This window comes from Phyllopteryx taeniolatus, chromosome 3, assembly GCF_024500385.1.
Source record: "Phyllopteryx taeniolatus isolate TA_2022b chromosome 3, UOR_Ptae_1.2, whole genome shotgun sequence".
Taxonomy (NCBI): Eukaryota; Metazoa; Chordata; class Actinopteri; order Syngnathiformes; family Syngnathidae; genus Phyllopteryx; species Phyllopteryx taeniolatus.
The window spans coordinates 20,242,747-20,256,432 of record NC_084504.1 but is presented as its reverse complement, the minus strand read 5'-3'; positions in this window follow the sequence as shown (position 1 = coordinate 20,256,432).

Here is a 13,686-nt window from a genome sequence, read left to right as displayed (position 1 = left end):
CAACTTAATTTAATTATTTTAGTTGCTATTTGTATTGTAATTTAAATATATCCTTATTAGGGTCACGAGTGCGTTGGAGTTGATCCTAACGAGGGGTGGGATACATACTAGACTGGTTGCCAACGAATCGTAGGGTACATACAGACTTGCGTTCACACGTATGGACAACTTCAAAGAACCTAACATGCATGACATTGGAATGAAATGTCCCCTTTAAATCATGCAAATGTATCTCATTACTTTAAGTAGGGACATTAAGTTGAAGTTGGAGTAAAATATATTTTCTGAGGACGCGATAAGTGAACGCGGGCCAATACAAACATTGATTTTGGCTGCTCTGACACTTACAGGTGATTAAAACAAGAGGCTGATGGCGATGTTGGCCTCTAGGAAGTTTTCAGCACCAAATAAAGTCAGTTTGGTTTCTGTGGACTGCATTTTATGGTTCCAAAAAAACAAGCATTTTCGCACGGTTACTCTTAACACTAATTCATTCTGAATGTTTTGTTTTATACGTGGAAATAATTTGAAGTCGTTCCACAGTCTACTGGAACAAAAACATATGAAACTGAAATAATTACAGTTGCAACGCTTTATGGTGGGAAAAGGGGATGTCTATTTGTATTGAGTGGATGATGCACCTGGCAACGAATCGGGGCCTGTCACTTATTACAGCGATGCCTACTATTTGAGGAAATACAATAATCGTTAACAAGGGTTTCTCATTCTCCCTTAAACCTTTAATAGACACTTGTTGAAATACTTTTAATGAAAGACAATTTTCAAAATGCGTAGGTCATTTGGTGAGTTAAGAAAAATCATTACTGCACATGTAATAGCATATCACATTTAAAAAAAAAAAAGGCAATTGGCTAGCAACCAGTCCAGGGTGTAACCCAGTTCTCGCCCAATACAATGTCAGCTGGGATAGGCTCCAGTTCACCCGGAACCCAAATGACGATGAGCTTTTGAAAATGGATGGCTATTATGATTATAGTTTTAGTTTTCAGCAGAGCTGGGACCAAGTAATTGCTTTGCAAGTCACAAGTAAGTCTCAAGTCTTTGCCCTCAAGTCACGAGTCAAGACAAGCAAGTCCCGAGTCAAGTCGCAGGTCCTACACTTTAATAATTTTTTCGAGTCACTTTACCAACAAAATAAAAATATATTTTAATAAATATATTTATGTATTATGTACCGCACTTATATATTTAATATATTTTTAATATATAGGCTCCAGCATGCCCGTGACCCTAGTGAGGATCAAATTTAATTTTATTGAATACTAATTGAATTTGAGTGTTTCTCTATTTTTAGTAACAGGGTTGCAAATCAATGCTAATGTTACAGTTTTTACTCAGGCGTACATGCTAGCTGTGTTTGGTCGCGGACATCCTGGAGCCTATCCCAGCTAACTTCAGGTGAGAGGCGGGGTACACCCTGAACTGGTCGCCAGCTAATTGCAGGGCACATAGAAACAACCAACCATTCATACTCACATTCACACCTACGGGCAATTTAGAGTCCTCAATTAACCTCTCATGTATGTTTTTGGGATCTGTGAGAAAACTGGAGAAAACCCACGCAGACACGGGGAGAACATGCAAACTTCACACAGGCGGGGCCGGGACCTGAACCCCGGTCCTCAGAACTATGATGCAGACGTGCCGTCTCAATAATATATCATATCCATCCATCCATCCATTTTCTGAGCCGCTTATCCTCGCTCGGGTCGCGGGTGTGCTGGAGCTTATCCCAGCTATCATCGGGCAGGAGGCGGGGCACACCCTGAACTGGTTTCCAGCCAATCGCAGGGCACATAGAAACAACCAACCATTCGTACTCACATTCACACCTACGGTCAAATTAGAGTTGTCAATTAACCTAGCATGCATGTTTTTGGGATGTGGGAGGAAACCGGAGTACCCGGAGAAAACCCATGCAGACACGGGGAGAACATGCAAACTTCACACAGGCGGGGCCGGGATCTGAACAACGGTCCTCAGAACTGTGAGGCAGACGTGCCGTCTCAATAATATATAATATATCTTTTTTTTTTAAAAAGGACAAACATCTAGGCGGCACGGTGTACGACTGGTTAGAGCGTCAACCTCACAGTTCTGAGGACCCGGGTTCAATCCCCTGCCCCGCCTGTGTGGAGTTTGCATGTTCTCCCCGTGCCTGCGTGGGTTTTCTCCGGGCACTCCGGTTTCCTCCCACATCCCAAAAACATGCATGGTAGGTTCATTGAAGACTCTAAATTGCCCGTAAGTGTGGATGTGAGTGTGGATGGTTGTTTGTTTATGTGTGCCCTGCGATTGGCTAGCAACCAGTTCCGGGTGTACCCTGCCTCCTGCCCGATGACAGCTGGGATAGGCTCCAGCACGCTCGCGCCCCGAGTGAGGAGAAGCGGCTCAGAAAATGGATGGATGGACAAACATCTACCCATAGAGCAATTAAGTTGATGTCATTTCTCCTGAGTCATGTAGCTCACTTTTTCCCCCTCTTCCTAGATGGTGAAAAAGGTTTTTGTAACAGGGTTGTGTATGTTGCAAGACATCTTCAGAGTATAATGTCCATGATAAAATATTTTAACAGTTACAAGGAATACATATAAACAAAATCATACCAAAAAAAAGCGGATTTACAATGTATGTATTATACTTGATAAGTTGGTCATGAAGTGGGAGTAACAATAATTATTTTAGAGATTGCTCAAGAGCTATTTGATATTCTAGATAATATTTAGAAATCACAATTTGATTATTTGAAATTTCATGAGAGGGATACATTTTTTTTTATCCAATTCTGGAATGACCCATAAATTACCCCAGTCCACCACAAGGGGGAACAACAGAACCAGGGCTCATGGCAGGGTTTCTGTGAGTGAAGTGTGGGAGTTAAAAACAACCAACACCAAAAAAACAAAAACATTTAGATCAGGGGTTAATGAAAGAGTCAATGAAGTAGGAGAGTGTCAACAGACAGAGCGAGTCAGGACGGAATATGTGGAGTCGGGAGTCCCTGTTGGATCCATGCTGAATGCATCGATGGCAGTCTGGCCTCCGACTCGAAGGGTCACAACGCTTCAGTGAGCTGAGCAAACCTCTCTTTCGCCGCACACGCTCAAAGTACCACACGCTGAAGTGGTCTCTCTGCACCAGCCTGTCATTCAGATGATGCAACACTCAGTCAATCTATTTTATGCAATTACATATTACTCTCCCTTTTTGGCTGAAGGCCTTGAACCATCTTAATTTTTGTACAATAAATTTGTGGAATACTTTATAAAAATTAAATGAATAAGGTTAATGTCAAGGCTTTTATAAACTATATACTTGTTTATCAAAAACACACCTTAACATTTTATATTAATTAAAGAGATATTGATTAAGATGTTTTTAATGGATATGAAAAAAAAAGTGTCGGTATGTGTTATATTATAAAGTATTTTTAAACAGAAAACGTAGACACAACGAAAATATGTATCAAGGCACTGTATTACTCAACAACTGAATTTTGGGGGTAAAAATTACCATAAAAAACATTTGCAATGGGTTTATTACAATACTACATACAATAAAAACGCTTGGACAGTCTAAAATGTCATCCAATTTTTCTGATATACAGTAATACTAATTGAATCTTTATGTATTATGTGTAATGACTCACTAGTATACATAATATAATGACTTATTAATAATTCAAAAGTTTATCTTCTAGCACAAGAAACAATTACCAGTACCATCTTTTCAAACAGTTGTTCAACATTTTGAGAAGTATTTATTGTGTTCCACAGAAGCAATTCAAAGAGTAACTATCTTAAATAGTTAGCTGTTAGCCTACCATAGGGAATAGCAACAAGGGGAATTAGTTTCCTGTGTGTCAGCTTTATTCATTAATAGCTGTTGTCTCCGTGAGGCTGTTGTCAGGAACAGCTCCTTATTAAAATATGCTACACTTGGCTAAATGTACTCTTATTCTCTAGCGTCCATTCATCTGAATGCAACATTAGGCTGCAGCAACTTCAGAAACTTTTAGAAAAGCAAAAGCAGCTATTGATGTTTTAAGGTGTACAACAAAAACAATCTTAAAATTTAAAGTGCATTCCAACTGGAACTGTGCAAAGTACTATCCATCCATTTTCTACCGCTTATCCGAGGTCGGGTCGCGGGGTCAGTAGCTTTAGCAGGGACGCCCACACTTCCCTCTCCCCAGCCAGTTCATCTAGCTCTTCCGGGGGGATCCCGAGGCGGTCCCAGGCCAGCCGAAAGACATAGTCTCTCCAGCGTTACCTGGGCCGTCCCCGGGGTCTCCGGGGTGGGACGTGCCTGGAACACCTCACCTGGGAGGCGTCCGGGAGGCATCCGAATCAGATGCCCCAGCCACCTCATCTGGCTCCTCTCGATGTGGATGAGCAGCGGCTCTACTCTGAGATCCTGCCGGATGACCGAGCTTCTCACCCTATCTCTAAGGGAGAGCCCGGACACCCTGCAGAGGAAACTCATTTCGGCCGCTTGTATCTGGGATCTTGTTCTTTCGGTCACGACCCACAGCTTGTGACCATAGGTGAGGGTAGGAACGTAGATCGACCCGTAAATTGAGAGCTTCACGTTTCGGCTTAGCTCCTTCTTTACCACAACGGACCGATACAAAGTCCGCATCACTGAAGACGCTGCACCGATCTGCCTGTCGATCTCCCGTTCCATTCTTCCCTCACTCGTGAACAAGACCCCAAGATACTTGAACTCCTCCACTTGGGGCAGGATCTCATCCCCGACCTGGAGAGGGCACGCCACCCTTTTGCGACTGAGGACCATGGTCTCAGATTTTGGTGCTGATTCTCATTCCAGCCGCTTCACACTCGGCTGCGAACCGCTCCAGTGAGAGTTGGAGATCACAGCTTGATGAAGCCAACAGAACCACATCATCTGCAAAAAGCAGAGATGCAATACTGAGGCCACCAAACCGGACCCCCTCTACGCCTCGGCTGCGCCTAGAAATTCTGTCCATAAAAGTTATGAACAGAATCGGTGACAAAGGGCAGCCTTGGTGGAGTCCAACCCTCACCGGAAACGAGTCCGATTTATATGGCCAGATATGCGGACCAAACTATGACTCCGGTCGTACAGTGACCGAACAGCCCGTATCAGGGGGTTCGGTACCCCATACTCCCGAAGCACCCCCCACAGGACCCTTCGAGGGACAGGGTCGAACGCCTTCTCCAAGTCCACAAAACACATGTAGACTTGTTGGGCGAACTCCCATGCACCCTCGAGGAACCTGCCGAGGGTGTAGAGCTGGTCCACTGTTCCACGGCCAGGACGAAAACCACACTGCTCCTCCTGAATCTGAGATTCAACTTCCTGACAGACCCTTTTCTCCAGCTCGATAAAGGCCCGATAGGACTCCTTCTTCAGTTTGATGGCATCCCTCCCCGTTGGTGTCCACCAATGGGTGTGGGGATTGCCGCCACGACAGGCACCGACCACCTTACGGCCACAGCTCCGGTCGGCCGCCTCAGCAATGGAGGCGTGGAACATGGTCCACTCTGACTCGATGTCCCCCGCCTCCCCTGGAACATGAGCAAAGTTCTGTCGGAGGTGGGAGTTAAAACTCCTTCTGACAAGGGATTCTGCCAGACGTTCCCAGCAGACCCTCACAATACGTTTGGGCCTGCCACGTCGGATCAGCATCTTCTCCCACCATCGGAGCCAACTCACCACCAGGTGGTGATCAGTTGACAGCTCCGCCCCTCCCTTCACCCGAGTGTCCAAGACATGCGGCCATGAAACAAACCACCATTCACATTCAGATACTGAAGTAGCCAAGCTCGCCGAAAACATGCAAACCCAACACAGCAAGGCCAGAGCTACGTGGTAACCACTAGGACACTGTGCTGGGCATAAGTTAACTATTGTACAAACTTCAATTCCAATGAAGTTGGGACATTGTGTGAAATGTATATAAAAACAGATTACAATGATTTGTAAATCCTTGTCAACCTTTATTCAATTGAATACACTACAAAGACAAGCTCTTTAATGTTCTAACTGATTAACTTTGTTGTTTGGCAAATTGTTCTCATTTTGAATCAAATGCCTGCAACATGTTCCAAAAAAGATGGGACAGGGGCAACAAATGACTGGGAAAGTTGAGGAATACTCAAAAACATCTGTTTGGAACATTCCACAGGTGAAACAGCTTAACGTTAGTGTCATGATTGGGTATAAAAGGAGCATCCCCAATAGGCTCAGTTGTTCACAAGCAAGGGTGGGCCGAGGGTCACCACTCTCTGACCAACTGTGTGAGAAAATAGTCCAACAGTTTAAGATGTTGTTTCTTAATGTACAATTTCAAGGAATTTAGGGATTTCATCATCTCAGAAAATGGATGGATGGATGGATCATCTAATGTCCATATTATCATGAAACAATTCAGAGAATGTGAAGAAATCTCTGCACGTTTGAATGGCCGGGACTTTCGATCCCTCAGGCGGCACTGCATTAAAAACCGGCGTCATTGTGTAAAGACTATTGTCAAGTGGGCTCAGCAACACTTCAGAAAACCATTGTCGGTTAACACAGTTCGTCGCTACATATGCAAATGCCAGTTAAAACTCTACCATGCAAAGCCAAAGTCATACTGTATATCAGCACACACTCTGGGCCCGAGCTCATCTGAGATGGATTGATGTAAAGTTGAAAAGTGTTCACTTTTCAGATTGCTTTTGGAAATCATTGACATCGTGTCCGCCGGGCCAAAGAGGAAAAGGACCATCAGGACCAATCTTTGCCAAAAATAAACTATAACGTTTATCCGTTTGAACATTAAATATCTTAAAGGATTTGCAAATCATTGTATTCTGTTTTCATTTATGTTTTACACAGTTTCCCCATTTTAATTTGAAGTGGGGTTGTGTAAAACTAAAGCAAAGTTAAAATACTTCTCCTTTGAAGATCGGCAATTACTATTTTAACAGTGCGTTCATGCTAAGCTAAATAGCATGTTTTGTATATTTAAACAGAAATGTAAGTTTTCTCTCATAACTCCCTACCAAAGAGGAGATAATTGTATTTTCCAAGATGCAAACTATTTCTGTAAATCTCAATAAGCTTCATTTGAGATTTGGCTGTCTTCATTTTTCCCTGTGGTTAAAGCCAGTTGCTGCGCGTCTGTTTTCTTTGTCACCATCGCGACCACTTGGATAGTCACTGTCTGTGTGATGTAAGCCAATACTGTATTTAAAAAAATCACACACACACCGGCATCCAAAAGCCTCCACTGTAACAAACTGTTGCAACTCCCCTCTGTTCATGCCAGACACAGGTTGCTTCTGGCCCCCAGAAATGCCTTATTGAATTTCTACCAACCATTTCCAATTTGTAACACACATGAATGCACGCACAGTCTCTTACACCTACGCTCCTGTGCGTGAATGCGGCGGAACCCCAAATTATGGTCAGTTCCCGGTTGCGTTAGTTTGGCTTGGGCAAACCGAGCTGCCATCTTTAATATCATTATCTTGCCAAATTATATGCTTCTAATTGGGACTCATTTGAGCAGACGTTCAAGCGTATGGAAGCGTTTTTCTTTGTTTGTTTGATTCATTTCACATCTTCAAAATATGATGTGTGCCCATGAGCCAGCATAAATTAAGCATACCACTTCACACCGAGCAAAGGCTGCTCTCCTGCAGTCGCACCCCGCACAGGGCCAACACCAACATTTCCCGGTAACGTCGTCGACGATGTAGGTCTGGAGGAGCGTCAAACACAATACAGCTGCATCATGTCAACGCACAACCGAACAACAGCGCACTGGTACGCTTGAGAGTCAGCAATAAAACTTCTAAAACGAACGAGACGAAAGTAGTCTATCTTTTTGAACTGTCTCTCAAAATTTAATAAAATGTAAGCCCACCCAGAAACAAAAATCCCCTGTTTCAAAATACTGTACAGACATTTTCACCAGGATGTCACATTTCCACTTAGCAAAGTCAAGCAATCGGCGATTGCGCCACTAGTAAACAAACCCTTACATGTAATTTGACCAATGCAGAGTGATTGAGAAAACAGGGTAAACGGCTTGAAAGTGTGATTTGTCAGTCGAAAATAAAATGTTACGTGAGGTAAATTGCTTGGAAGGGAAACGGAACGGCATCTTTCATCTACATTTCAACAGATAAGTTGATTAAAATATAGATGAAGTGGGAACTAAGACATAGTTAACATCATGATCATGAGGGACTGGCTAAATACTGTAATTGACCTCTCTGCTGCTCGGATTAATGAAAACCGAATTGCTCTGGGGAATAAATACATTTGTTTGAATCATAAATCTTAATGGCACGAATGTGGTATTTTTGTCATCGTTTTATCTAACTCTGTTTCATCCAACAGCCATCCATTTTTTCCGAGTACGTGTCCTTATTAGGGTCGCGGGTAAGCTAGAGCCTATCTCAGCGGACTTCGGGCAGGAGGCAATGTACACCCCCGACGGGTCGCCAGCCAATCGCAGGCACATAAACAAACAACCACTCCCAATTTAGAGGCTTCAGTGAACTTAACATGGATGTTTTTGGTATGTGGGAGAAAGCCAGAGTACCCAGAAAAAAACCCACGCAAGCACGTGAGGCAGACGTGCTAACTGACACCACCGTGCTGCCTCATCCATCATAGTGTCAATTATTACTTTGACAGGTGCTCAACTTTAACAAAACTGGTTTTCTACAGCAGTAAAAGCTCATGAGAGGACTTTTATGAACTACTGAGATCTCAAGGCAACACGTTTGTGTTTCACTTCGTCAGAAAGTACACATTACCGCCACTAAGCTGTTTTTTGTGTGTTATTGAGCAGGATGACACAAAAACTGCTTAACCAATTTGGGTGAAGGAATTAACATTACATTTTGGTGGGTTTTTTTCTCGCTCAAAAGTGGAACTTTTTCCTCTTAATTTATTGGCAATAATGTAAAAGAAGGTGGATATACAGTACTTTATATGGAGTACAGACAGAACAGCAATGGAGTAGAACAAAGGTCTCCTGTATTTACTTCTGAACACTTGGCTGTTGATAAGTATACAAATGGAATTCAAGGGGAGCAGGAAACAGGAGCGGTGCAGCAAAGCCGAGCCTTTGGCCTATTACTGACAATTAACTGACTGTGCTTTTGTGGCGCTCTGTTCGCAGCCCTGTTGTCGGTGGAAGCAGTACACATACGTTAGTTGGTGATGATGGATCAATATAGAAGTTCCTTTCTATTAAACAGGTCATAAATATCAAGGTTGAAATGTTAAAAACCCCCAAATAATTCCTATGGAATTTAGGGGTCCACATGGTGGTTATTTTTAATTGGCATTCGGATTATAAAATGGAAACATTTATCCCCTGTAAGAGGTCTCTGGATCCAAAAAGTCTGATAACCCCTGTGTTGCCCATTTCTAGATGCATATCCTCAAAAACAACCAAGGCAATTTCAACAAAGAGTAGAGCCGTGCAGAGTTAAATAGGTGACATGTAATGGAAAAGGAGCATTAAAGTACCCTTAGTAGTTGAACCGATTAATCGAGTAGTCGACTTTACTACTCGGCAATCGACGTTTAATGCTTGAAGTTGACTACCCGCTAATCACGTGTTTTTGGCATTTCGTGTTCCAATTGGCCAGTTTACAGAGGGCTTTCGACTCGTCTGACTGATGCCGTTGCCGGAATATAACGCTCGGTGGAGCAGCAAAAATGTCCAGCCAACAAGTCTTCATATGCCTGCTCGGCTCCAAGAGAATGAGCTGATTCCAGATGAGAATAGCGGGCCGCTTCGCTAGCATCAGCTATTCTGAGCTCTGCGAGTCTCTAGACTGGCAGTGAGGATCTAGGGGCAGGAGCGTGAAGTGAAGCTCCATCTTCATCACCAAAATGTTGTATCCAATAATGCGCCGGCAACAACTTTGTAATAATTTATAACACAATAATAACATAAATTCCTTGTGTGTTTTGGACATACTTGGCAAATAAAGATGATTCTGATTCTGATTCTGATAACGAGAAATTTATGTCGCAACACGCTACAACATCACGACACCTGTGTAGAAATATTTGACCGAAAATTAGACTGGTGGCACTGTCACCTGCGAAATATGCAAGTCCATCCTCGAATAAAATATAAGTGAAAATAGAAACAGAGAAATGCTTCATTTTTTTGGAGCCTTGTTATGATGTCCCTTCTTAAAACACGCTATGATATGGAACACAAGATAAGATCGTTCAGCTCGTTGAAGAGAACTCTCGTGCGCGGCTCCCACAAATTACAACAAATTACCACATTCAGCGCAATGGTGAGTTGTATTATTGATCGTTTGTTTTTATGTATTTCAATACTGGTCTGTCGAAATATGTCTTTATTTGAAACAGGTACGTGGTGCAGAAAAGGTTAGGGACCACTCTACTGTGCTGTTAGTTACCTGTGCGGCAAGTATGATGGATCTTCCATAGCATTGTTATTAAAAGCTGTCGGTGCCTTATGACAGAGCAGGTCAGCCATTAGCGCTTCATGAATGACTCCTTTCTCACCTTGCTTGAAGTCGAACACATCTCTGCCTAACATGCAGCTGGCCAGATGTTTAGACTGGACGGTCTCCACAGAGCAGTCCTCAGTGCTGAACGTTCTTTTTATTTACCCAAATTGTATTTGTGTCAGCTCCAGCCCCCACCCACACCCCCCAAAGTCTCTGCTCTCAGGGGTGGCTTACTTTAACCTTCAAGTGGGAGGTGCTTGGCGAGAAGGCCCCGCCAGCGTACCCACAATTCACCGCTGGCTGACAGGGCTGATGAAGTTGAAGCTGACAGCTGCATAAATCACTGGCTCATGGTGCTAATAGGGGGCAGTATAAAATCAAGCCTGGACCACCCAGGCTGCGGGGAGGGAATGGGAGCATCGAGTCATATCTAGCGTGCAGCACTGTAAAGCCAGCTGAAGTGCTTAACCTCCCTGCTGCCACCCGGCCTGTTCCAGTGCGAGGGGCTCTCTTAGCAACACAGGAAAGGCTTGTCTGGCATTCACGGTGCAGTGATTCATATTTGGCACTTTCATAAAGGTTCCAAGCTGCTTGACTTGTTTTGGGGGCACTTTTTTGTCACACATTTTGCCCTTATGAAGAAAAAAACCCGATAAACACTTCAAGGCTTCTAATTGAAGAGGAGCCTGCGCTTTCTCCTCTTTCATATGAACCACTCAATACTTGCATTGCTCCCTACAGTCACGAGAAAGAGCTGCCCACTCGCCATTAATCTGTTTGTAGCGTGTGTGGTATATTTGCCTCTTCTGAAAGGAAAGGGCTTGAGTTGACTGAGTGGCGCTGCTAAGAGAGGTGTGAAGGTGGCTGTTTGCGGGGCCTCTTTCTTTGTCAAAGTGCACATATAAACACAACCAGAGCAAGAGGGGGCGGGGCCTCACCACCACAAAGCCCGGCGTATTGTTCAATAACAACACTTGGATCCTCATGTTACTTCGGGGTTGACCCCAAACCCCCACCTTCACCATGTTTTCATCCACGACCTCTGCTCTTTCCCGACCGTTGAAGAAGATACATGTTCTGTATTTCTACCAAGACTTCAATATACCAGAAGATAATGATAAATGTCTGCTTATTCAATCCATATTCATGGACAGATCCCACACACCGATGAAGAGAGCTCTATCGGTGATGGGACATGCATTTCGTACCTAGGCCTTACCTGGATAAATTAAGGTTAATTACAAATAAATAAATAAACTGTGCCACGTACATCATCTGGAGCAGTTCAGAATCAATATTTATGTAAAAACATGACAAAAACATTGAAATAAAACACATCATACTCACCAGAGATGTTTATTCTTAAATGTGTGCAGATGTATTTTACCGGTTAAAGTTGGCTTTAACAAGTTTTCCTCTGACCGACAAATCAGAATCACACAAATGAAGAATGTTGATGTCATCGGGGGCCAGCGCTCTGGCCCTGTGAGGATGAAATTGACATTTGATTAATTGAAGAAACAGCCCTATTGCTAATATAAGTAATGCTAATGTAAGTTACATCGGCCAGCATTACTGATTCTGAAGGCCCTGGGCAGAATAGATTGACATGGCAATACAGTGACTGAAATTTGATTGGACAAAATTTTTTTACTATCCACATACATGTACTGGAAGCCAAGAGAAACATTACAAAATAAAAAGAATATACTGTTGTGAATACATTAATACAATTAAATCTGTACATTATTACTATATTTTTAAATGGTCAAGTATATTAAGTATTGTTTATATCTTTTAAGTTCTTAAAGCGGTGGATCGAGGTTCAAAACCCGGCCCCGCCTGTGTGGAGTTTGCATGTTCTCCCCGGGCCTGGGTGGGTTTTCTCCGGGTACTCCGGTTTCCTCCCACACCCCAAAAACATGCGTGGTAGGTTGATTGAAGACTCTAAATTCCCCATAGGTGTGAATGTGAGTACGAATGATTGTTTGTTTCTATGTGCCCTGCGATTGGCTGGCGACCGGTTGAGGGTGTACCCCGCCTCTCGCACGAAGATAGCTGGGATATGCTCCAGCACGGCCGCGACCGGCCGCGACCCTAGTGAGGATAAGCGGCTCAGAAAATGAATGGCTGGATGGAAGTTCCAGTACCAAAAACTCCCACCAAACCCATTTTTCCTGAATTTTTTGCAAAACACTGCTACGATACCACATAACTATGTTGATCCAAACGTTAGACCAATCAAACTCCACATGATTAGCAAAATCTTGACGATCAAAAATTCTGCGGTGTTTCTTGTCTTCTTTATCAAAGGGCGAGCACTTGGAAATTTCTTTGGCCCCGCAGTGGCTTAACAATCGCACTCAATGAAAAAAGCTTTTGAATTGCTTCCAGTGCCTGCATTCCAATCGCTGACAAATTACAAGCGACGATTCCCCCAAGCTGAGAACAATAGCACACTAGCCAACGACTTGAACACCTTCTACTGCAGATTTGAAAAGGACACTTTCACACCCCACACCTACCCAGCCGCACCACCGACCACTATCACACCACCGACTTCTGTGTTAACCATCCGCGAACAGAATGTGAGACGCATCTTCAAACAACAAAAGATTAACAAAGCGGCAGGCCCAGACCATGTGTCACCATCCTGCCTCAAAGTCTGCGCGGACCAGCTCGCTCCAGTCTTCACACAGATCTTCAATAGATCTCTGGAACTGTGCAAAGTACCATCCTGTTTCAAACGCTCCACCATCATTCCAGTCCCCAAGAAACCTACAATCTCGGGTCTAAATGACTACAGGCCTGTCGCCCTGACATCTGTGGTCATGAAGTCCTTTGAGAGTCTCGTGCTGGACCACCTCAAGAGCGTCACAGGTCCCTTGCTGGACCCCCTGCGGTTTGCCTACCAAGCGAACAGGTCTGCGGATGATGCAGTCAACACTGCACTCACTTCATCCTAGAACACCTTGACAGTGCAGGGACCTACGCGAGGATCCTCGCCACAGCTGCCCCACACGCTGTCCAGCTGCCTTGTGTCAACCGTTGAGACCTTCAAGTTCCTGGGAATTACAGTCTCTCAGGACCTGAAGTGGGCGAGCAACATCAACTCCGTCCTCAAAAAGGCAGAGGATGTACTTCCTGCGGCTTCTGAGAAAGCACGGCCTGCCAC